Source organism: Calidris pugnax, unplaced genomic scaffold (genome assembly GCF_001431845.1).
Source record: "Calidris pugnax isolate Ruff unplaced genomic scaffold, ASM143184v1 scaffold21, whole genome shotgun sequence".
Taxonomy (NCBI): Eukaryota; Metazoa; Chordata; class Aves; order Charadriiformes; family Scolopacidae; genus Calidris; species Calidris pugnax.
This window is the reverse complement of record NW_015090770.1, coordinates 5,232,711-5,257,293: the sequence shown is the minus strand read 5'-3', so window position 1 is coordinate 5,257,293 and position 24,583 is coordinate 5,232,711. Positions and strand designations below refer to the sequence as shown.

Sequence of the window (24,583 nt, the reverse complement as noted above, 5' to 3'; positions counted from 1 at the left end):
CCGAGCCTGCGCGGCGGCGGTGGGAGCGGCTGGGTGCTCGTCCCCGGGGTGGAGGCGGGCTCCGGGAGGAGCTGCAGCGGCTGTCTTGGCCCTGGCGTGGCCGCCGTGAGCGGGGTCAGGCGCGGGGGGTGCCGGAGGCCGTGCGGGGGCTGGCGGGCAGGAAGGTGCCGTAGTCGCTCACCACCCTGGCGTGTAAAACCTCGCGTCTGGCCCGAACGCGGACAGAGGGACACTTTTTTTCTGTCTTAGTTCCCGGTTGCTGTTGGGAAGGGGGGCGCGGGGAGTTTGTTTCCGCGCTCGGTTCCAAGCCCTTTCCAGCCCGCGTTTAGCCCAGAGATCCCTCCTCAGAGCCGCAGCCCCAGCGCTTGCCTGGGCTTGTGTCCTTGGCTTCCTCCTCATCTGCTTCGGCTTCCACGGCCCCTGCTTGTGGTTAGGTTTGGGGTTTTTTTCTGTTTCTCCTTTACGGCTACATAAGGCTTCATGGAGCACTCGGGGATGAAACTCCCCCCGCCCACACGGGCCTCTCTTTTCCGCGCTGACATGTTTTCCTGCCTTCGGGTGGACTTCTTCCTTAGTATTGCTCCTAAAAAACAAAAAGCATCATTGTTTTGGGTTTTTTTGTTTTTGTTTTTTCAAGTTATTGTAAGTGGAGGCCAATAGATACACCCAGTCTATGGCAACGCAAAGCATGTGGCCTGGACTATATGAATACTTTTCAATTATAATATATATTATGTCTTAATATGTCCGAGTATGGTAGCGATATATGCTTCTGAACTTCTCATGCTAGGACTTCAGGTGTTATTGAGGGGATGGCCCAGAACTATGGTGCAGAGCTTTCCCCAGACCATCTTAATTGCCTTCTGCTAGGAATTTTTAAAAAAACAAACCACAGAACACAACACAACAAACAACAAACCCAAACCCCAAAACAAACCTACGCACTTTTCATAAAAAGAACTCTGAGATCATTAGCTAACATTTGGAAGTCCCTGAAATTAACATGCGTGAAGGACCGTGGCCAAACTCCCACCGGCTCCCATAAAAGCAGTAATCAGTCCTTCAAGCAAGATTCTCTACAAAATAACACCCAGAAGCCCCTGCAGAAGGGATTGCCAATCTCACCATCTGACTAGATTAAAAACAGCAGTAACAATGTGATAATTGACAGGAGAAACTTCCCTGACAAGGAATGAATCAGTGTTTATTTTTAGCCTTTTTCCCAAACGCCTTATTTAAGCAGAAGATTAACTAATTATTTCCGTCCTTATATTGTCCACGCTAGAAACAGGAGGTGGCAGGTCCTTGTGTATCTGCGGGGAGCACTTTGTCTTGGCTCATCCTTTGAGGTCCACGCCCTGGATGGATGCAATTGTTCCAATTGTCCTTTCATTTCTAGGCCGATCAAATATGATAAGTATCAAGGTTTCACTAAATCGAGACAACCCCTAATCAATATTTTCTTGTTTCCTAAATAGGAACCCTCAGAAAATGTACATTGTGATTTTCTCTGTATCCCACCTTTGCTCCAAAGCTTCGCTTGGACAAGGGGCAGTATTAATACAGCCTTTTGCCATGATGGAGCACTCACTCGCGCTCCGAGAAGAGAAGGTTGCTCTACTTGTGCAGGGAAGCCTGCAATAAAATCTTATTTAGGAGAAGGCTGCTCACCTGAGAAAAGACTGCCTAAACATTTATGGGATAAGTGCAAGGATAGAGTATCAGTTCCAGTGACACCAAATAACATCTCTGTTTCTGGTAATAAGCTTTTTTTGGGTTCTACTTTGTTTTGAAGCGGGGGACTTGAAGTGTTTTTCTTAAATTTTGAATGAATTGTGGATCGCAGCGTGGGTTTCATTAGCAGGAAAAGAATGAGTCTTCTTTGAAAAACTCGAAGGATATATTTTTGTGGCTTATCTGCTATGGAACTAAGAAACATAAATGACACTTTGTTTCATTGTGCTGCATATCTATAATATGAGGATTGCTAAAAAAAGAGAGCTGATTTACTGGTCTCTTACTTTCGTGGTCTCAAAGCAATTATACCACACTAAATTCATATGTCAAACTATATTAATTTTAGTCCTGAAGAGTGAGTCTCATTCTCAGAGTCCAAATATTTATTTCAATTGACAACACTGGTGTAGAATTTATTTTCCGTGCTCCTTAATATTTCAGGTAATTTTGGGTAAGACTACTTGGGCTAGGCCAATTCTATGTAAAATTGTTCATTTGTACCACTTCAGTGCACACCTGATTGCTCCTGAACAGAGTGAAATGTGAAGTAGAAGACTATAGAAATCATTGAAAATTACCAGTTTCTTCATATGCAGCCCACTCTTCTCTTACATAAGAGCAAGTTGAATCTTTGGTATCTCATTTCATTTGTTAGCACAAGAGATGCATCAAAATGGATTTTACGTAGAAATCAAAGTATCCTTTCTCTCTTTTTTTTTTTTTAACATTTCCTGAGGAGACCATTGCAGAATCGGCTTCTCATTGGGAAGAGCTCTCTGCCTTACAGGTATGTGCCTTGCAAGTATTATCTGCAATGGTGACCCCGCACCACCAGATGATTTAATTTGTTTAGAAGAGAGATAAATGTAGAACACAAACAGGAACATTGTACAAAGTGATCTAATCTGTGGGCAATCAGGCCAAACAAATCAATGAATCATTCATAATCATTTACACACATCTGCATTGCAAAGAGATACAGTTAACTACAAAGGAAAACATCAGAGATGGGGGGGGGGAGGTGGTGTGAGGCAGGGAAGAAGGTAAATAAGGAAGATTAGTAAAATCTGCATGAAATAAAACATGGGGTTTTAACCAGCATTTATTTTATTGGCTACAGGCAAGTCCAAACCATAAGGGTTTAGGGCAGAATTTGAGCTATTAAATCTGAGATGGTGAAAAACCCCGATGAGCTATTGGATCGTGCCTAAATTCCCAAGCCACCTTATGTGTTTTTATACAAGCCATTCTGCTGTACAGAGCCTCCACAGGGCTAAGCCGCCTGGCACTCCTGGTATCTCAACTCAGTCAGGAACTGAAGGCTATGTGCTGCTCCATACAAGTCCCCAGAGCGGCTCAGTTCAAGAGTCTTCAAACCCCTCTGCTGGATGCCAGTGGGAGTGAGTCTTCACAAATGCAGCTGTGCCTGTTCCCTCTAAAAAAGACATTTTTATGATATACTAGAGCTGGTAAAGCATTTATCCAGGATGTGGAAGGTCTGAATTCAGGGCCTGTTCCTTGCAGATCAGAGAGATCAGTAGTCACATTGATGTCTGGGTGCACAACGCAAATAGCCTCAAGTTACACCAGGGGAGGTTTAGATTAAATATTAGGAAAAATTCCTTCACTGAAAGGGTTATCAGATATTAGAACAGGCTGCCCAGGGAAGTGGTGGAATCACTGCCCCTGAAGGTATTCAAAAGACATGTAGATGTGATGCTGAGGGACATGGTTTGGTGGTGGTTTTGGCAGTGTTAGGCTAATGGTTGGGCTCCAAACTAGACAATTCAATGAATTCTATAAGTATTCACTTGATACCAGCCTCAAAGCTTGATCACTCTCTCTCTCAACTCTGTCTCCTGCACAGGACACATCCAGAATCTCTGTTTAAGGGTGCTCCCATTAGCATTGGTGTGTTCGCATCTAGAACTGGGTAATGCCATGCCATCAGAGCAGGCTGAAAAGTAGCAGAGATTATTAGTTGAGATACAGCATACAGTAAGATGGTGGTAGGTACTACTTCTGAGTCCCAGGAGCCTCCCACTTCAGTACATTCCCACTCTTAAGCAACCAGCAATCTACATCCGTTGCCTGAACTGCTTCAATATGGAAAACTAGTTTAAAAAAATAGAATTTCTTAATCTTTAACAGAAACGTTCCTCTCAGCCTAGCAATAGCTACTCGGCAGTTTCGATTTGCAGCTATCAGATTGGTAGTTGATCTCCAGGGTTGTCTCTGGCGAATATAGATTTGGGAATTACCGCTGGATGGCACTCTTGTGCCAGAGAGTATGTAACTGGCTGTGATTTTATTTGGCTGCAAATACAGACATCTTTTAAAGACAAAGAACCAAGTTCACTTCTTTATACCATCATAAATTTGGAGTGACTCATGTAAGGCATCGAGTTTAATTTAGAGTTGCACCAACATAACTGGGAGAAGAATACAAACCAGATGTTGAGAAACAATATTTTGGCTATTAGTTCTATTGATAAAGCTTTGAACAATTTATGAAACTTAAATACAAGGAAGCAAGCATAGAGGCTATGGCCACAAAAGATGAAGAGCACCCAGCCTCAGTTCTTCTTTGTTGTTACAGGCTACACTAAATTCCAATAATCAAACTTAATGCTTTTTCACATGCCAGTTTTTTCACATTATCCTTAAGGCTGCTATATTATGCACACTATTCTATAAATAGACAAGAAAGTTCTTCTATGACTGGCTGTAAAGCAAGAAGCTATCTTCATTCCAAAAGCCAATATTGGAAGTCTTCATTTTAAAGTTTCCAGTCTATATAGTTAAAATTTTTTGAGAATGTTTCAATCATTTCTAATCCAAAATATTATGCTTTTATGTTGAAATATTTGAAAAATGGCTCAATTATTTTCACATAGAATAATCATTCTGTGAAAGCAAATACTTTTTTTCAGAACATATTTAGTTTTCTGATAAGAAATCAATTTTGGACTACATTTGCATTTAAAAAAGTGGTGATTATTTCACTCTAGTAAAATAGAATCATATCCACAATAACTCTCTATTAAAGATAACATATTTGCCTTAATCTACTGTACATGTGTTATGTATCAATGCAGCGTATGGGAGAATACCAGGAAATTTCTGCAAATACATTTAAACATCAGGGAAATATCTTAATGGAATTTTTGTTCCTGCTCCTTTTCTGTTCCCTGTCTTTCTTCCCTGTAAAGAGCTTCAGTTCCCCCAACCCCGAATCTGTACAGTATTCTGAATATTAGGGATGTCTGGTAAGTTCAAGAACTCTTTCAGAACAGTCATCTTCTCCACCTGCACTTTCACCAAAACCAACAAGAGAGCTAGTAATCAATTTAAGCTGAGGCTTTTTCTATTTGGGGGCTGGTAGCCTATCTCTGGTTTCAGCCAGGGAAGGAAGTACTTAGAGTGTTTTATCACAGCCAGCTCTTGTGATTTACTTGGCATAACTGGAAGAAGGAAGTTGTGTAAATATGGGCTAAAGCTTATTCTTCAGAAATGCACAGTTCTGCGGACTTGGGATCTTTAATGTGTATTTTTGGTTATTACTTGTATTCTGTGACTTCAATTCTCTATTTGTAGCATGGAAATAATATCACACTAATTCTGTGGTGCTTGACGGAAAGGTTCCTGTACGTGTGCTAAATGTACTCAGAGGCAAACCTGGCAGGCTCAGGGTAAGAATGTTTCAGCACCCCTTTTGTGCCCTGCCTGGTTTTGGCTTATTCTGAAACTCATCATGGCCCTGCATAATTTGGTCACTCTGGGAAGATGCTTTGAATTAAGAATTGGCTGTTATCGCCGAATAACACGGCAACCTGAATCTTTTCAGAGAACAGGATGGAAACTATATTGTCTTCTCACACTTCTGCCCTTCCACGCCCCCACTAAAGTGGAAGTGCTGGGACTTAGAGTATCCACAGTTGACGGATGGTCTGCAATTGTCCTATAAAGTCTCCCCTCACTTTCTTTTATGTACTGTTGCCATTTACTGAATAACCTTTTTATGGTAATACCCCAGGGCTGTGTTCTTATTCATGGCTTCTTTGCACTAGCTATTGTAGATACTGGCAGTTGAGAGACCCACTGTTGTGGAGAGTTTACAAGCTCCAGGTAGCACTAGTGGAGAACTGGAATCCACGGAAATCAAGTGATTTGCCCAAGGTCACGTGCTAACTTTGTGGCAGTGTTAATCTACCCGATCTGATTATCTAAGGCATGTAGGCACCAATGCATGTTCTGGTGTATTTATCAGCCACAGGAATGGAGAAGTTCATTTGGAAAAATAAAGGGGAAAAAAAAGAGAGAGAAAAAGGGCATTCTTGGCACTGTTTGAAGACTGGCAAGAAATTTCCACTTTCGCATTTTTCAAATACTTCGGAAATACATAAACTCTTGGGATCTACATTTTAAAGTGTTGTTTCAAACTGGAATAACATCTGTTCAATGTAGCCAAGAAACATCTGGTTTTCTGTTCCTGGAACCCTGAGCTGAGGCGGCTGTTTTCCTGTCAGCTACGTTGTGGAGTGAAATCGGTTCAATAGGTCATTCTGTTCTCTCCATTTCTTAGTTCTCAGTTTCCTATTAAAAAGATGGCCAGCAACAAGAGTAAGCAGGAGGGGAAAGGAAATTCTATGTAATGTACATATTAGCCTATGTAAGAACCCATTTAGCATCAGACTACGAAAACTGGTGAGAGCAGAGATATTAAACATTAGAAAGAATACTAGGGATTACATGGAACTGGAAGATTTATTATCTCCAAAATGGTTTACCTTTCATCAGTGGAAATAACAATCTGATACAAATCCCACCCAAAACAATGAAAATCTCACACTGATGGTCACCGGGCTTTGGATTTAACCTTCTCTGGTATCACTGGTAAATGGCCTAGTGGAAGCACACAGTATATTAATTGCAAGATTGTCATTAACTATCATCTGAGCAGATCTAGACAATGCAGTAATTGAAGGGCCATAATGGCTGATGCGTAGGATACACCGTCTATGCAACAATCGCTCACTCCACTGGCGTAAAACTGAGGACAGTTTGGGAGGGAGAACCAGAAGAAGAGTTCAAAGGCCTCAAGCAGAGAAGACCATAAGCATGTTGTGTGGTTTTTAGTTCTTACATTCCCAGCTCTGTGCTTTGACAATGCCTTGGACAAACAAGTATATTCTTGAGATTTTTCCCCTTCATCTTTTAAGAACAGGACTGAGACTTGCAAGGGCATTAAAATGCTTATGCTTCCCCTGAAATAATAAAGCATAAATAACATGGAGAGCATGCACAATGATCTGATATTTAATGACCGATGAAAATCTGTATCATCCAGTCAGTGGCATTAATATTAGAAGACTAGTAGCACTGAGGTGGCAAAACCCTCTGTGTGTATCCTGACTGAAAAATGGTAGAACCCTTGTTTTTCAGGACCAAGCGTGAAAACAACTGGGAAAAGAAATGCTGTGACCTTCTGCCATGAACATTTTGGTAAGGCAAAAAGGCCATCAGAGTCCTGTTTCTTATACAGCTGTAATTTGCCACCACTCACATGACTAAAAAAAGCAAAACTAATCTGGAGGAAGGGTTTCTCTAGTTTTTGCCTTGGATGTGACCTTTCCCATCCCAGTCCATGAATTTAAAATACAGGGAAGTGAGGCTTAATCTGAGGAAGAGTTTCCAAAACAGAATTGAGAGGCAGCATTTTCTGTAGCAGGCTCTTGCAAAGTGCTGATGGTATAATTTAACTAATGGGGGTCAGGTCTGTGTGCAAAGAGGAAACTTGCTAAAGGCAGATAGAGTGCAGGAAGGGAAAAGGGAGTTGTACAGCTCGTAGGCGGTTGCAAGCAGCTTCCTGGCACTATTTACTTGGTGAAACACTTTGTTTCCTTCAGAGCAGTGTTTGACTTTGCTTTCACCATCACCAGTGTAAGTCAACTGTCTTCATTGGTAACATCTCTTTTACATTGCCCAACATCCACAGCCTGATACTGAATGACTACTCCCCAGCTAGTCTGTAATTATCTAAATTCATGTAGTGGTATGGTCCACATGTACCCCAACTAGACTACAGTCAAATGTATGCTTTAAATAAATAAGATCTAGTCTGACTAACAAGAAAGACTATGACGTTTTACTTCATTAATAGCAAAAAAAGTCTTATATGTATAAGGAAAGTGCTGTTGGGAATGGAATGACCCGGTTTACTCTGTGATGCATTGATTTGTAGCCTATTTTGCTCATTGCTCTCTTCACCCTCGTCTGATTTTTGTGTTTCCCATATATATACTTTGTCCAAACACAATTTAAGTTTGCTGTGTGTTTGGAATTGCCATGATTTACAGAATCACACCCAGTGGCATGATTCAAAGGACCAGCACTTATTACAGAAAAACACTGCATACTGTGAACACAAACATGCTTCTACACTGCTTGAGTTCCAATTTAGTCCTGCTGATTAATCATGGATTTTCTCATAGCTGGAGCTTTATATAGGAACGAGGGACATCTAGTGGCTCAACGGAATATAGCGGATGAAGATGATAAAAAGGTACATTGTGCGAAGTAGATAATTCAGTGAAAATTAGACTAAATTAAAGACTTTCTCAGTGGTTGAAATGCAATTTGAATATATGAAATGACTTTAGATTAGGGTCAAATAACCTGTGATGAATTTTATTTTTGTGTTTCTATCTTCTTGTGCAAAGGTAAGCTGACACTGAAACTTACACAGGTCAAAATGTATTCGCAACCTATTTTCAGGAAGATATAACATCCTCTTTTGTTAGGAGAAGCTGGGGTAGAGGATAGATGGATTGGAAACAGGGACAAACCATGCAACACAACCCTATAATTTTTTTTTCTTCCCCCAAATGAACACATTTATTTTATGCATGGTAAATCAGGATGTGATTAATTAGACCAGGTGATACATGATAACTTACAATGACTAAGAATAACTGTGAAGAACAGTTAAATGGAGAACTTCCCTTTCTCTGAAATGTTTCCTATTTTAATACTTGAATAATGAGTTTCTTTAACAAGTAACCCACTCTGAGTCATATTTTCCTCTCTTTTTTTTTTTTTGGTTTGTATCCTAATGAATAAGTACATGGCATCCCAATAGCTTTTCTTACAAAAGATGAGATGCACATTGTAGAAACAGTAATATATGCATTGAATTGTAAGCTGGTTTGTATTGTGAGCCTGTGTTTGTATTGGGTTTGCCATTCTGTATTTTTCTAGTCCGTACAAAAAGTTCAACTGGACCATGTCAGTCTATTATGCCACTCAGACCAGGGACAGCACTTGACCCCTCCTGGAATAACTAATATTGAGAGACCAAAATCAAGCAGTCAAGTGCTGTCATCCCTGAATGTCTCTCACTCCTATCCTAACTGCACGAAACAACTAATTCAATTTATGCAGATGGAGCTAGAGTATTTTGGCTGGACCATATGACTAAAGAAGGCAGCCTATATATAAAAACAGACACTTCTCTGCAAATGAGAGCAAATCATTGCCAAATATTAAGACAAATAATCTGGAGAGAGCAACAGGAAGCATTCTGTCTCACCTGAGATGCTGATAAAACCTGGAAGCCACAGGAGTGAGATCAGACTGAGAAAAGACAGATCACTTGTTATTTTGCAAAGATGTGTAACTCAGGAGGTTTTTTTAAGGGTAAGAAGTGATGATAAAGAAAATCCTTTGCTTAAAAGGTGGATTTTGTTTTCCTTTTTCTCTCTGAATAGGCTAGAATAGAAGCTTGTAGCCTTGGTGAAACTAAGAGAACTATGAATAAGCAAGCCAAGGGTTTTCCCAGTCTGACACACCAGTTCCAGGTGCATATCCTATGCGCAGGTTCAGAGAGGGATTCTCAGCCTGTGTGTGCCATGAAATGATACAGGAACAGTTGTTGAAACACTGCTCAGATTGCATTAGGAGCATGGGAAACAGAGATTGGGTCCACAGGTTCAAGCTGATGTTGTAGTGGGTTGAATTTACCGTTTCTTGTTTCATCAAGACACAGTGGAAGCAGGGACTTAATATTAATATCCTATGATTAATGAGTAGTGAATACACTGAGCATATGATAGACCCTGGGTCATTAAGATGAATGAAAGTACTTCTTTAGAGAGAGGTGTTAGCAGCCTTTATGTGATAAGAGTTTTAAACTCTTGAAATTTTAGGTGCACTAGCATGCACCATGTTATATTGCTGAGGTCCCATTTAGCTCCAGATTTGTTTCAACAACAGTTTGTTGTAGAGAGAAGTTGCAATGAAGAGAGTGCTTGATGGATTTTTCTATTTGGACCTCTTGTGAAGGCTATATTTAGGATGTGAACAAAGGTATACCAACACCCTATTGCTGACAACATTCAAGGTTCTTTTACCAGTATTAGAGGAAAATTAATTTAATTTATTTTAGCTGGCAAATAATCAAGCCTCTTTATTTCAGACACTTCTGGGAAAGAATGGCAAAGCCAAGGTACACCTGGCCATATGAAGTACCCTGATGCAAGTGTGGTCAACTACCAGAATGAAGAAAAAGAAGCAGGCTGGCATTTTAACAAATGTTTATTGAATGAGAAGGTAATGACTTCTTACATCTCTACTTACCTGTGCTACTACAAGGTTCTGGTTACCACATTACCACTTTACTGATTAATAGGGCAGTACAAAATGAATCTAAAGTTACACGAGCTTTAGACTGAATAATTTCCCTTGTGAAAAGCTCTAGGAAAATTTAGCAGTCCTAAGATTAGATGAAAAGAGCATGTGTGTTGGGGAAGGGCTGGAGGATGCCTTGCACAGATCGTGAGCGGAAAGGGTAAATGAGAGAGCTGAGGCTCAGCACCTGACATCCTTCAAGCGTAAGGTCTGTTACAATGCTGGAAATCAGCCTAGGACTCCTCTGCTTGCTCTTCTGTTGATGTTGGAGTGCCAACAGCAAGAAAGCTATGACTACTCAACTCAGGCTTCCACTCCTGCTGCCCTAGTGCTTTGCCCCTGGCCTTGTGCAGGGATGGGTACATATTTACAAACTAGTACAGGCAGACACAAATTTCCATTGACTAATCTTCCTCTGGCAAGGTGAGTCATCATATAGAAAAGGTTGTTTCTGCTTGTTTTCTGTTTAGATTATTATCCAGCCAGAGCTCCAAAAAAGGCCAGGACAGTAGCTTCAACCATCTCTGTTCTTCCATAGTAACAGAGGGAAACTTGGAGAGATGTCTGTAGCTACAAGCTTTCTGCTTGTAGAAAGATCTTACTTGGAAATTACTTTGAAAGAAGCTGGCAAGGATCCTGGTAAGAATTTAGCCTTTTCTGTCCGTGTTTCTCCATCTGTCAAAACAAGGCATAATCCTTCCCCACTTCAGAACAGTATTGTGAGTATTGTGAGGTTTCATCAGCTAACATGTTTATATCACTAAATGCAATTTTCTATTCAAAATCACCTAGACTTTAGCTCTTAGGAACACAAATTCATCTCACCCTTCTTAAAGATCTTTTCTTTTTTTTCACACATCCTTATTCCTCTTTGCTTTCTGTTACTGCAAAACAATTGCTGCTGGTGTTGCTCTTGGATACCTGAGAGCAATTTTAACAGTCACACTGAATTTTCCCAAGCAAATAAATAATCAGCAAAGGAAAAGAATTCTTCTCCAATTTCTGGTTTTCTTTTTTATTAGTGTTGGAAAATGATTTATACCTCATAGTGCTCACTACTAAAATTTCTCATCGCTGCTCTAATTCCTTGGTACTGTCATGAAGAACAACCTTTGCCAGAGATCTCTGAGAGAACTAATTGTAATCAAAACTGGAGTTATCTATAAACACAACTCCAGTAAAAATATCATGTGTTGTCTGTTTTTGTATGCTGCAGGACTGGTACCTCTTCCTATGAAAAGGCAACTTTGGAACACAACAGTAGCAGACTAAAATATCTGCACTGTCTAAATGTGAAGTGTGCCATTCATCTGAAATTGCACGGGGAACCTAAGAAAGCAAAATGATCTGCAAGCTCTTGTAATCACCTTCATGCCAGAACTGGCAAGATATTTTTAGCTATGGCATATTGTTGAAGATTTATTTAGGGATGTGAGAGGTACCCAAATCTGGGTGGTGACCATTTCAGTTATTGTCCTTCTGCCTTTTCATCATCCAAATTATCCTCCCACACACAACCTTGCCTGACCTGTGAAACAGCCCTTTTTTTTTCTCCCTCCCTGCCATGATCCCTTTTACTCCTGCTCACCACTCTCTCTCCTACTACCTTCTGTAAAACTAAAAACTTGGATTTTCCTCCTTTCTCCACATTGTAGTTCCCTCCCACCTCTTTCCCAAGCTCCAAACTACCTCCCCATCCAGGTTTACTACCAGATGCTGTATGTTGACGTGGGGAAACATCCAAACATTCTATTTGACCAGAGGAATATAAGTTACACTTCATATGGACTTCAGAGTGGTCAAATGCTTAAGGCCCCTTGAGACTGGACTGTCCACCCTTGGAGATATTCACACCTGGACAAGGCAAGGCACTAAGCAATCTGATCTAAGTTTGAAGATAGCCCTGTTTTGAGAAGGTAAAGGACCAGATGATCTCCAGGGATTCCTTCTAATCAGAATTATTTCATGATTCCTTAAGTCAAACTTAATCTTGAAGGAAAATAGGACGAGGAAGCAACATACAAGAATCTAAGAGAAAGATGGTCTTCTGGCAGAAAGAAAAAAGGAATACAACCAAATCAGAGCTGTGCACAATTAGTCTGCTTTTCATCTTGCTTGCACTGAAGTAGTTCAGGATGAAGTCAGATGGATGTTAAAATCTATAGAGAACCAAGAAGAGAATCAACACTAACGTGCCTGTGGTTAGTCTAGGTTTGTTTCATCTGTCTGGACTCAAAGCCTGGTTACTAATGTGTGTGTTCTCTTCAGAATATCTTCGGTTGGAATATTCCAAGATACCTTTTGTTTTATTTCCTGCAGATTCAGATTAGGAGCACAATGCAGGCTGTACCCCACCTCATCAAAGCTCAGGCTGAGCAATGACCCGGATGCTGCTGTGTTCTGTACAGTAACCCACTCATAGGGCCAGAGAGGAGTAGGAACAGACCAGAGGTAACCCTGCTTTCTGTAGCAGTTCCAGCTCCCTCATCCCCTGAACATTTAAGAGTATGGTTTGTGTTCCAGTGTGTGAATACATGAAATGTCCAAATCAAACCCGGAGCCGTGACAAGTCTACACTGTTGTGGGACATCTCCTCAAATCCTGGTGATCACCTACATAGGTTTTATACTACTACTAAAAGCCCAGCCAAAAGAAGAGAAACAGAAGTGTAAAGTGTATTCCACAGAGAAGGGACTTCACAAATTCTACAAAAGTGAATGTGTTAGTGATCTTAATTCACACTTCTCAGCCTCACAAAGATTTGTTTGCCCAATTTAAGATGTCACTACCCTTTTCTAGACAGAACAAGTAAAGATCTTCGCTTCAGAAATACAAGTAGTTAAAACATTCCTAGAATTTCTTTATGAAGAAAATGGTTCTGTGTTCCAATTTATTTTACTACTACTGCTAGTTTATTTAGGAGACACATCACCGCTGGATAAACAAGCATTGATAATACCAGCATCTGTATAATAAATATTATATTATAAAGTATTGTTCTTCCACTGTCCTCTTAAATAGAACAAGTTCCTGAAATTGAAAGTCCAGTAACAAAGGGCACAAATAGAACAAGAAATCTGGCAGCAAAATATTTCTTCTTAAACAATAGAGCTGCAAGAGCAACACCCAGTTGTACAGCTCAGTAGAAGGATACTGACAAATAACGAAACATAAAATTCCCAATCACTAAACTGCTTTAATATGATCAAGTTCCACAAAATCCAAGCCATTAAACCAAAAGCCAATATAGGATCTTGAAAATGATGGTAAACTATAATATAGCACTCATGGGTGGCCTTAATGCTGAATCTGGGATGAATTACATGAAAAAAATCACAGGAAATTTTTAACACAAAAAAGTAATCTGAAAGGCAGGCACAATGACTGCCATAACAGAGAATATAGCAATTCCAAACATAACATAAAAATGCTGTGTGCTTGAAGGCTGTGCTAATTTTTCCTATGAGACAGTGTTTTATGGGATTATATTAGAAACAAAAATATTCTGACAACAAGTGACTTATTAGACCAATTGATAAAGCTGGAAAGTACAGACAAGCTTCCAGGCACGCAGGTCCTCCTTTGGATCTGAAATACTTCAAAGCTAAATCCAGGTTAGGAACAATTGTGCTAAGTGAGGATATCTGCTTTGCTTCAAATGTTTTTTAATTTCTTTTTTAAAAACTGTAAATGATGACCTGGGAAATAAATTTATAATAATATAGCCCTGTAAATGGATTATTGTTTCTAAAGCAGGCTTGCAATTAGAAAGAGATCTAAGGAGTAAAACTTACCCCAGCAAATCTGCACAAAATCATGTTGACTTTCCATAAGATTTAAAAGCCTGTTTGTTTACATTGCTTTAGAAATATTAATTGGATTCCTAAGTCACTTAGGTGCTTTAGAAGATTTTACTTTTGCTGAAAAAGGCAATAAACAAGTCAGAGTACTGACAGGGAGTCCTTGTTGCTTACACAAACCCACCTGTGGCTGCAGAGCCAGCTATGCTGAGGACTGGTGCATTTGCCTGAACAGACCTGGAAACAAGCTCAAAGTTTAAGATCTGACATAAGCACATTCAACAGACAGCACCAGGCAACACTAAGCAACGCTCTGAGGTGGCTTGGCTGTTATACATCTCCTAGGCTAGTCCAAATAATGATGTAAATACTGTTTTCTAAGTTTGTCGTTTGTATTTATTGAAACTTTTCACTGGAGAGGGTAGGGAAGGTGAAGCAGAAAAGTAATTTTCTGTTATTGGCCATTCAGGAATTTTTAAGCTGTTACTTTTTCAATCATCTACAACAATTTCCTTGTTTTTAGAATGAGCGCATGATATCATATCCTGAGCCCTTCCCTTTTCTTGCAGCTCTCTCAGGCACTAGGAGGAGTCCAGCTATAGTCATCGTGAGAATTGGTTTCTAATACTGTAGTGGAGTTGCTTGTGCCATCGTCTGCCTGCCTGCCTGCCTGCCTTATTCATACTCCTTAAGAAATTGCTGCTCTAGGACAAACGACTCTTTAAGCGCAGTGAGTATCAGCTAAGAAAGCAAACAATCTACCTAGCTTGTTAAGTTGCACGAGAGAAAGATTGCTTCTCTATGTATTTACATGTGTGTGCAGTTAGGGACACAAATACAAGCGAAAGGAAAACTCGATGTCATTTTCCATCACTGAAGTGAGAAGAGAAAGGAGATTCCTGGCCCAGTTGGGGTGAGAAAAGGGATAGCAGCAACGCAGGAGGCTCTCAGGATGTAGAGACTGGATGAAAGGCGTAGGGTAGGTGTAGAAAAGGGCCAAGGTACATGTACTGTGCAAAGAAACATACCCATTCGCTTTGGACAGACAGGAAAAAACAGCTGATGAAATGTAGACACAAGCAGCTGTGTGTGAGCACATGTCATTTTATTAATGCTGGATGACAAACACCTCGTGTTTATTCTTAATCTTGCTTGACTTAATGAACGTGGTAGTACTAGCTACTAATAAGCAAAATAAAAAGGAGAATAAAAGAACTAGTTTTCTGCATGAATCTCCACTCACCCCTAAAGCATACAGGGCAAGTAAACATGAACAGTGAGTCACTGGTTCTTTTTAGTATAACTACATAACCCGTGGTGGTGGTGGTTGTGGTGTTATTTCTGCACTTCTCCATCTTGGTCTTTAGCTCTGAAACTCCGAGCTAAAGGCTCTGCCACTCTTGGTGGAGTGCCTAAGGTTTTGTCTAGATGCCTCTGCAATGCTAATTTCGTAGAAACTTGTAAAATGTATCAATAATATATTTATATTTATAGTGTAGGGATAGCTTAGTATGATCTAGAATTTGCAGCGTAAAAAATGTTACGATGAAAGTAAATAATTTGCTTGCATTTATAGCTACCAAATGATACTGCAGAATTTATTTATTAACCTAGAAAGTTGCTTTTAAAAGGATAGAAAATCTGAATTTTCCTGTGCTTGTTGCCCTGGTAGAGTACCAAACACCAGCTTCATTCCAGAGTTGTAAAATTATTATGACCATGCTTTACATAAAGGCCTTACTCGGGTTTGAATGGAACCAACAGAAAGCAGTAGTGATATTTTTATGAACGTTTAAGATAACAGTAACTGGCTTCAGAAGAGTGCGGATAAGTTGTGCCCTTTCCCCAAACAGTCTTTGGTGAGGCAAGCAGCTGTAAAGGAGACACGTAACCTTTGAATGTGTCATCGATCACGCTTTTTTAGTTTGCTGTGGTTTTCATTGGCTCATTCATAGGGTCACTATGTTAGTAAAAATTATTGCTTTTTTTAATCTGCTAAACTGCATTGTGAGGTAAAATTGCCTCTTCAGTTAAAAGTTGCTGGACCCTCTTCTGTTGCTGATGTAGTTAATTTTATGACAGAACAAACCTGGCATTTTCTACAACATAGTTACAACAAGAGTAGAAGGATGCTAAAGTTGTGCTCCTGTGCTGCTCGGTCCAGCCTCAGCAGCATCCAGTTGACTGTACTAAAGGCAACCATTGGTCCACCTACTCCAGGGTTCTGCCTCCATCCGTGACCCGTACTAGGTGCTTCTGATACAGTTGTCACTAAGTCCAGGGTGATCAGCTGTCTTCTAACGGGCTTCCCAGGAGATTTTTTTAAATGCCTATCATTTGTACTGTGCAACATGAGGGGATTTAACTCTTTCCGTTCATAAAACATCACAGTGGATATTCACATTTCCATATAAATGTTTGTTTCTTGAATTCACTGAGATCTCAGTTCCAACAATGCCATGTGGCAACGAGTTCTGTAAAAAATGTGGGTTTTAAAAAAAATATTATTATTTCCTTTCTCCAGATTTACATCAGCTGCCTCTCGCTTCCATTGGATGTAAATTTGTTTATACATTATAGGAGAGAAAAATTCACCTTAGTCTTTTAATTGTGCACTCTACTGAAGAATATCAATGTATTTTTATTCTTGGTTATAGTTTGGTCTGTCTAGTTTGTGGCTATGCTTTTTTTTCAATTTATAAACTCTTTTCAAGGGCTTCACCCATAGTTTTTCCTGTAGTTAATTATTTTGTTGTCATGCTTAAAAAATTCAAAGATGAAAGAGATGTGAGTTTCCTTTATAGAAACCACCCACCTCTGCTCTTGTATCCTGTTTATATATGTGTATAATAATGCATCTTCCACCACCTTACATCCAAGAAATGTTAGGTGTGCAGCAAATGTTTAATTAATTAATCTCACAAAGAACTTCTGAGGTAGGTTCCCTCATTTTACAGGTGAGACAGAGAGTGAGAAAGTTAAATTAAGTGACTTGCTTAATATCACACAGTGAGTCAGTGCTAACACTAAAAATAGAGTTTATGTTTACTGGTTCCTTGCCCTGTATTTTAATCATCAAACCAAACTTAACTCTGAAGTTGAATGAACTCCTTAAATGACTACAATAATTGTTCTCAATTTCATGTTGGAGTAGTATGTTTTAATCACTTAAGCAGCTGAAATACTTGAAAAATTGTCCTTGCTTAGGACTTTTCCAGCCTTTTTTTTTTTTTGGCTCTGATACTGCTTCAGATATCAGCTGAAGATGTTTTCTTTATAGTAATTCTGAACTTTAAAAATACACTCAAGCAGACCTCCACCAAAAAAAAAAAAAAAACAATGTTTTCAGCTACAGTAATGCTGAACTATTTTTAAAAACATTTTTAATTTGCTAGCTAGTTGCTTAATTTGATGCCCATACTTCATTTTCTGGGTGTAGTGATTCAGACAGTGAGGAAAAGTACTCCTCATTTCAACTCTCAGGTATATAATTTCAGGTTATAATTTCCTTTATTTTCTCATCATAGAGAATTGTTATTTCTTTCTGATCCATGTATTTTCCAGGATGAAGGTTTCTTTAAAAAAACCCCCAAGCAACCCCCCCCCAAAAAAAAAAAAAAAACAGAACACACTTAAAACATACAGCAATCTCTTTGCTGTCAATGTAGCAATGCTCTTTTTCATAATCTCAACAGCAGTTCCACTTAATAATACCCATAGCTTTAATTAATGGAGCATAGTTATTGCCCTACAGAAAGCAAAAGATAGACTGCTGGTTATGCTGTCATGACTAGATGAAAATGTAGCCTGAAGCACAGAAGAGCAATTGTGTCTTAAGCAATATCTACTTAGAAGTGCAGTTCTGAACTATATGCTAGACTGGTACATAAAGAGGTGTACTTCTTAAAAACACGTTTAAATTAATAGTACCTGTTTTCAGGCTAATGGTATGCCCCTGTAGGGTTATAGCCTTACTGATATAGTCTATATATTTGTTTATGCTGATAGGACATATATAAATATCCAATCTTCACTATGTTACCTGTTTGTTAGTGTTCTTCAGTATAGGAAAGAATAAATGGCCCAGAAAATACATACATAGGCATAAGATAGAGGACTCTGGAGAAGGAATGAAGAAATCATATTGTTGTGGCTTGTTCCCTGTTAAACCTGGATACAGACACAGCTGTCTCTTACACAGCCTTACACAATGCTTTGTATCATACAGTGGTTTTGGTGTGTGTAAGACAAGCAGCACAAAGCTGCAGTCAGCTCCAAGATTTTTATAAAGACTTCTGCTATGTGTAATGAACAGGGCATTGCTGTGCAAGCAGCCTTCCAACATAATTTCAATTTAACAACAAAATACCTTAAAAATTCAACTGCTTCATTGCTGAATGCAAATGAAGCTCCTAGGTGGTAAAGATTGGAATGCCGTATTTATGGAAAGAACTCTAAAGTAATTTAACATGTTGTACTTGTAAAGAAGGGAGTCACATCTTGCCTACTGAATTGGGGGCTAGACAGAAGGTTCCAGGTAAGAAGCCAAGAAGGCCATTCTGTTTCCTCTCCTGGGTCAATACTTCTAATTTACCATGTTGTTTTCCTTTTGGCTTTATGTTCTCTTTAAAATGTTAACTATATGCATATTTTACACTTTGCCACTAGGGCTCTGCCATCAGTGATCAACTGTCCAATACTGGTCAGAGTACTGCTCCAACTTTGCTTCCAACAGTTTCTGTTAGACATTAAGGTGTTTTTCTCAGAGACTTCAGAAAATGGCCTGATGCCAAGTGATGAGCAGTTTGATAGACAGCACTCTGTCTGTGCCTGACTATCTGGGCTGGAGATGCTGCCTTTCATAGAGGTTTTTGAAAACCAGGCAGTAGTTGTCCAGTATAAAGTGGACAAAGAAGACACTTTCATAGACTTTGAAACCAAACTCAAGAAAGCAATGCGAATAACTGACAATATTTCTGTGGCTCTTCACTCATGTTTCCTTTTATCCAGAGTTCCTATTAACCCATCAAGTGTAACGGCAATAATGTTTGAGAAGCTGAAAATTTTAATCAAAAATTAGATAATATTTGTGAAAAAACATGGTTTATCACCTAGGTGTTCTCTTCCAGGCAGGGAATAGGAAGAAGACTGTGTTCTGTGTGTCTGATCAAAACTAACCAAACCAGTATAAATCAAATATATGCACATACAGTTCATGGGCAGAGAATCCTTTACAGCAACAATTCAGCTAATAGGTATGAAGAATGAGTCAGCTTGAGAAAAATCAGAAATTGTTTGGGATAATCTGAATGAGAATGGAAGATGCATAATACAGTATCACATTTGAGAAGAGCTCTGACCTGACAAAATATGGGCCTTGAATTTGGATGTAGAGAGAGTTATACTTGCTCCGTCTATTACTGAAGAGAATAGAAAACCAGCTTTTATGATTAAGTAGACATCATGCTATTTTACATAAAATATGTACATTTGTTATGTCTTTATTTAAAGACAGTGAAAACCTCAATGTGTCCTCCCTACCTGAGTAACCTCATTACTAGTCACTGCTCTTTAATGGGTCTATTGCAACACACACAAGATTGATTCTGCACAGAAAGAAAACATTTTAGGAATGTCAGTTCTTCAAGCAGTGGGGATTATAGACAAGGTAACAGTACATGCTTGTGAAAGGTATATGCTGTCTGCCTACACTCCTCATACAACAGTGAGGGGGAAACTGAGGTACAACCATAGTGCTACTCTGAAGAGTTAGTATAATGAATATATTATTATGTAAATTTGATTCACAGAATTGAGAAAGTATTTGTGGTAATATGGTGCTTATACATTAGAGCCAGAAAATGAAACAGAAAAGAAAGTGAAAAGAAATGCATAATGAGGGAGTAGGCTCGTTTAGTTCCTTTATGCAAGCACAGTGAAAGGTACAAAGGTAAGGAACGCCACAAGGAACAAAAAAATCCGGTATCAGGTACCTTAAATTATATTAATTATAAAAGGTGGAGTTAGCAATGCAGGCAAGGTACATTTTTTTCCAACATTCCTTATTATGTGTTAATCATGGCACTGTAAAGATCCAAAAGTCTTGGATCATGCAACTTGCAAAATACCACTAGAATGTTTCTTGCTGGAACTAGGTACAGAGAGGCAAGTACAAGCTGAAACTGTAAATATGGGGAAGGACTTCTCTGTTCAATAAAACAAGCAGTTTCTGCTGAAACTAGTTTTGCTTGAGGAACTAATTTGTGGTTCCAAGTGTCTTTCAGTGCTGACAGCTGAAGAAGGTAGCTCTGGGCCAGATTGTAGTGTTCGCTCCTTGCTCTAATGGGCGGATGTGTTTAATTAACCTTTGTTTCTGCAGAAGCAGACATTCTGGCAAGCTGTAGGAATGCTAAAGGAGGGAAATCTAAACAGCAGTGAACCTAGGCACGTTCTATATATCTCATACTAGGTAAAGAATGTTAATGTAGACAAATACCGTTTCCTAGGAGATTGGTTTGTATAAGCAACTTCTGTAAAAGTAACTTAACATGGTCACCTCTGTAGAACTCCCCCCCGTTAATTTCACAAGACCCAGCTATGGTCCCAGGCTTTTGGGACTCTTGTCTCTCATGTCTGGTTAAAGACTGGGCACAGCTCTTCAAGTGGGGTGTCACAAAAGCACATATTCAAGGTGGAAATATTCTGCTTAGTATTTGTTCCTGGGAGCTAAACCTGACAGCCTTGTTGCCTGTTCCATGTCCAGCAATGGCTTCTCCAGATACCATAGCTTGGACAGGCCCTCCCCAGAGCTTCCAGTAAAGTGCAGATCTTCAGGTTTATAACTAATTCTTCAGAAGGCATATGGCAAGTCTCATGCAAAGCAGATATCCTTTGCATGAAGTTGCTGAAGGCACTGTTTTTCACTTGAAAAACTAAAGCACTGTAGATTACAGTTCATACAAATACAGCAGACTCCCTGGCCACAATATCCCTTGGCCCTAATCTTTCACTAAAAAATCGCCAACTTTGCATGAATGTTTTGAAAGCATGCAAATTAAAGCTTATCTTCTCTGACCTTCATCAGCTCCACTGCCACAATAGCATCATTGTTTCCTATCTCCTCCCCTTAGTAAGCAGCACCCTTCATTCCTCTCACTTCCTTTCCGGGCCAAACCTTTCCATCTGAGAGATTTTTTAAAGCTCTGCTTTGTCATCATAGTTTTGGTACTAGTGTGATCTAAATGCCAACCTCCTTCAGTCCTGGTTGTCTCAATCTCAGTTGGCTAAGACCCTGGTTTTATTCAAAAGATGCCTTTTAAACTTGGGTGATGAAGATCCCTTTTGGCGCCTTACAAACAAGGTATATTCCTAAAGCACAGAAACATTTAAGTTACAGCATTTTTGTTACTAAAACTACACTGTAGCATCACAATATCAATCACAATGATAAACACTACTTTTCCCACCACAGCACTGTGATGCAGAACGCTTCCCTTCATCACACTGTGCAACCATCTCCACAGTGCCACAGTATGTAGGAACTAGTGTTAAGGCTGCAGTTAAGTTACTAAATTTTTAATCCTATGCTTTGTCCACTGGGTTTCTGTTCCACAATGGAGAGTTGTGACAACAAATGAGGTAACTAAGGAAAAATAAAATGGGCTATAGTTGTCAGGATTATGAGTTCAATGTGATTCTTGTTCATACTGGTCTGTGTTTGTTTCTAGTAAGGCTGATGACTCCAAAAGCTGTAAGCTGTATGTTAAGTTCTTAGGAGATGACAATTTCCTTTATAATGTTGCCCGGTGTCTCTGATTATAGAGATAGGAATGTGTAGACCTGCTACAAGCAGAGTGTCCTATTGCTAAGGGAAGGTTTGCACAAAGACTGAGGATAGAGTAACAGTCTATGTCCAGATACAGATGGTGATTTCCAAAAGCTTTTAGCGCTGGCCAAACTCACAGCACAGTCAGTGGACTTAGTCAGGCTGACACAGATTATTTCTGAGAATTCTTCACCAGCATGGTTCAACATGCAGCCCACTGGCCAAATCAGATCTGCAGAATCTTCTGAACCACTTTTTTCTATGGAGATTCCAAGGAGCAACCTGCTGCCTTATCCCAAAGAAAAGGAACAGAGGGAGGATGCTTCTTGCCCGTGCTTCTGAGAGGTGGGCAAGAACAGCACCCTGATACAGATGAGTTGTTACTGTGTTTCTGTCTGAATGAGCTGCTATTGATTGTCATCTCTGCTATTGATTGTCCTTAAACTGGGATCTGACTCATGCAGCCTCTGGGGCTTGACTATCATATTAATATAGCTGATGTTGCTGCTAGCATCACTCACTGAGAAGGAATGTATGTCAATACATTTCTTTGTGTTCTTTGTATTGTATTTGTGTGTCTCTTCTTTGGCCATCTGCCTCTGATGCATGACTCAATTTCCTTGCACAACTGTTGGAATTAGGATTTCCTTGTAATTATGGAAATAATTTCATTAAGTGTGAATTCTGTATGCATACAAGGATACAGGATCTATGGGTTAATCTTGCAAGACTTATTCAAAATGAATGTATTCAGCAGGTTCTGTGTCTTATCTTCCTTGAGTACAGGAAGCGCACAGTGCTGACAGGGACTGAAAAGAAGTTGCTGTCCTTGGAGTCGACATCTCTAGTGGAAAGAGGCACCATTCTGAGCTAAAGCAAAGATTACAAGCCAGTGGAAAGAATTACAATACCAGCTTAATTTTAACATAATCTAAGTACGAATTATCAAAACTGAGAGCTCTCACTTAAATACAAGTTGAAACAATTACTTTATCTTCAGGGAGACTCTCTAAGTAATTGAGATCAATGTAAATCTCTGCTGAAACTTCTGCTTGAGGAAAAGTGCTACTGGATGCGTCCGTGGCTTTGTTTCAGCACACGCAGCCAGTTACAGTACAGGGGAAAGCTGTGTTAACTTTCAGTCAAGCTAAAGGGGTATCTTTTCTTATTTTGATAGATGGCAGTTAATTAAATTTTTCCTCTTTGGAAGAAGTATACATTTCTTTCTTTTGTTAGTATGTCTGATAATGGCAGGGGATTTTTCTGAGGGTAGTCTTGGAACAAAACTGCAGCTCCAGGCACTCTGTAAGAAGCCAAATACAAGGGAAGGGTGGAGTGAAGTTACTGTTTGATAATAGGAATAGTCTACAAGAAAGTTTCCTTATCTCTCTTCAATACTTGTTTTTCAGAAAGTAACTGTGATGAAAAGGCAGGAGCTATTCTTCTCTGCTGATAAGTCTTTTGGAAGAAATCACAATGCTATCTTCATTCAAATCCTTCCTAAAATGCAGTTCTTCCATAAAGTGTTTCTATGCTAATCCACTAGGCGTTGCTATTTACATCTTTAAAAGAAAAAGAATACTTAACCTGGACTGATTGTAGATTAAGAATTACTAAGTGCATGCATGTCCCATAGGAAAGCATAGTCCATGGGAAGAATATATTGCCTCCTGGCAGCAGTTCTTTGTATTGTGTTTTTTTTCTTATTGTTGATTGTAATCTACAGGGAAGGGGTGTTTGTCTTTATGCACCTTTAAGGCATCATATATATCTGTAACTATGTAAATTAGTGAAGATCAAGAAGGAAACAAGAAGTAATTTTACAATACAAATTAGCTTTGCCTTGAATAGCAGTCAAATTCTACTCTGTCATCCCATTGCAAATCCAAATTGGATGCTGAAGTCACTGGAATGGAATATGGTCATAGCTCTTGATATAAAGAAGACTGAAGGGGAGAGGAGGCCAGTAATGCTGCATCTAATAGATTCATTCCCATTATCTTAAGACTGTGCAAACATTAAATAACCATAGTCTTCTCTTCAGGACATGCTGACTCTGTGCTGCCTTGTGCTATAGGCTGCTAATGTAACTCAGAAATGCACATCCGCTATTTAACAGTGTAAAAAGCAGTGGTTCCCAAAGCAGGCACTATACTAGTGAGGTCACAACAGTTTAAAACGAGGTGACAAGCTGCATGAAATTCAATTTGATCACATATTTATGCTGGTATTTTGGGGTTGCATTAAATTCTTGCTCTACAATAGTAATGTTTTGCAGTGAAAAAATTGGGAAACTGCTGTGTTTTACTCTGTGAAAAACTGGGTGGAGAGACTATTTCCTCTGAGTCATCATTGGGAAAAGTCCATTATTACAGGACTGAAATATGTGAACAGCCAGAACTGAAAAAATCCTTACAACTGTGAACATATTAAAATCTGTTGATACAGCATTTTTCAAACACAAAGGTGTCAACACCATTGCTTTCCAAAATTGTAATTAATCTATATGTCCAAAATATTATGTTGCTATAAT

At 39.4% G+C, this 24,583-nt stretch overlaps 1 protein-coding gene across 1 annotated transcript in view; it reads left to right on the top strand.

Annotated features, from left to right (window-relative positions):
- Positions 1–14,819: 14,819 nt before the first annotated feature.
- The window catches only part of RALB (v-ral simian leukemia viral oncogene homolog B), a 52,212-nt gene continuing 42,448 nt past the window's right edge, over positions 14,820–24,583 (top strand). Inside the window, exon 1 of the mRNA XM_014939874.1 lies at positions 14,820–14,955. The gene's annotated coding sequence lies outside the window, so the exon portion shown is untranslated. The remainder of the gene's footprint in view (positions 14,956–24,583) is intronic.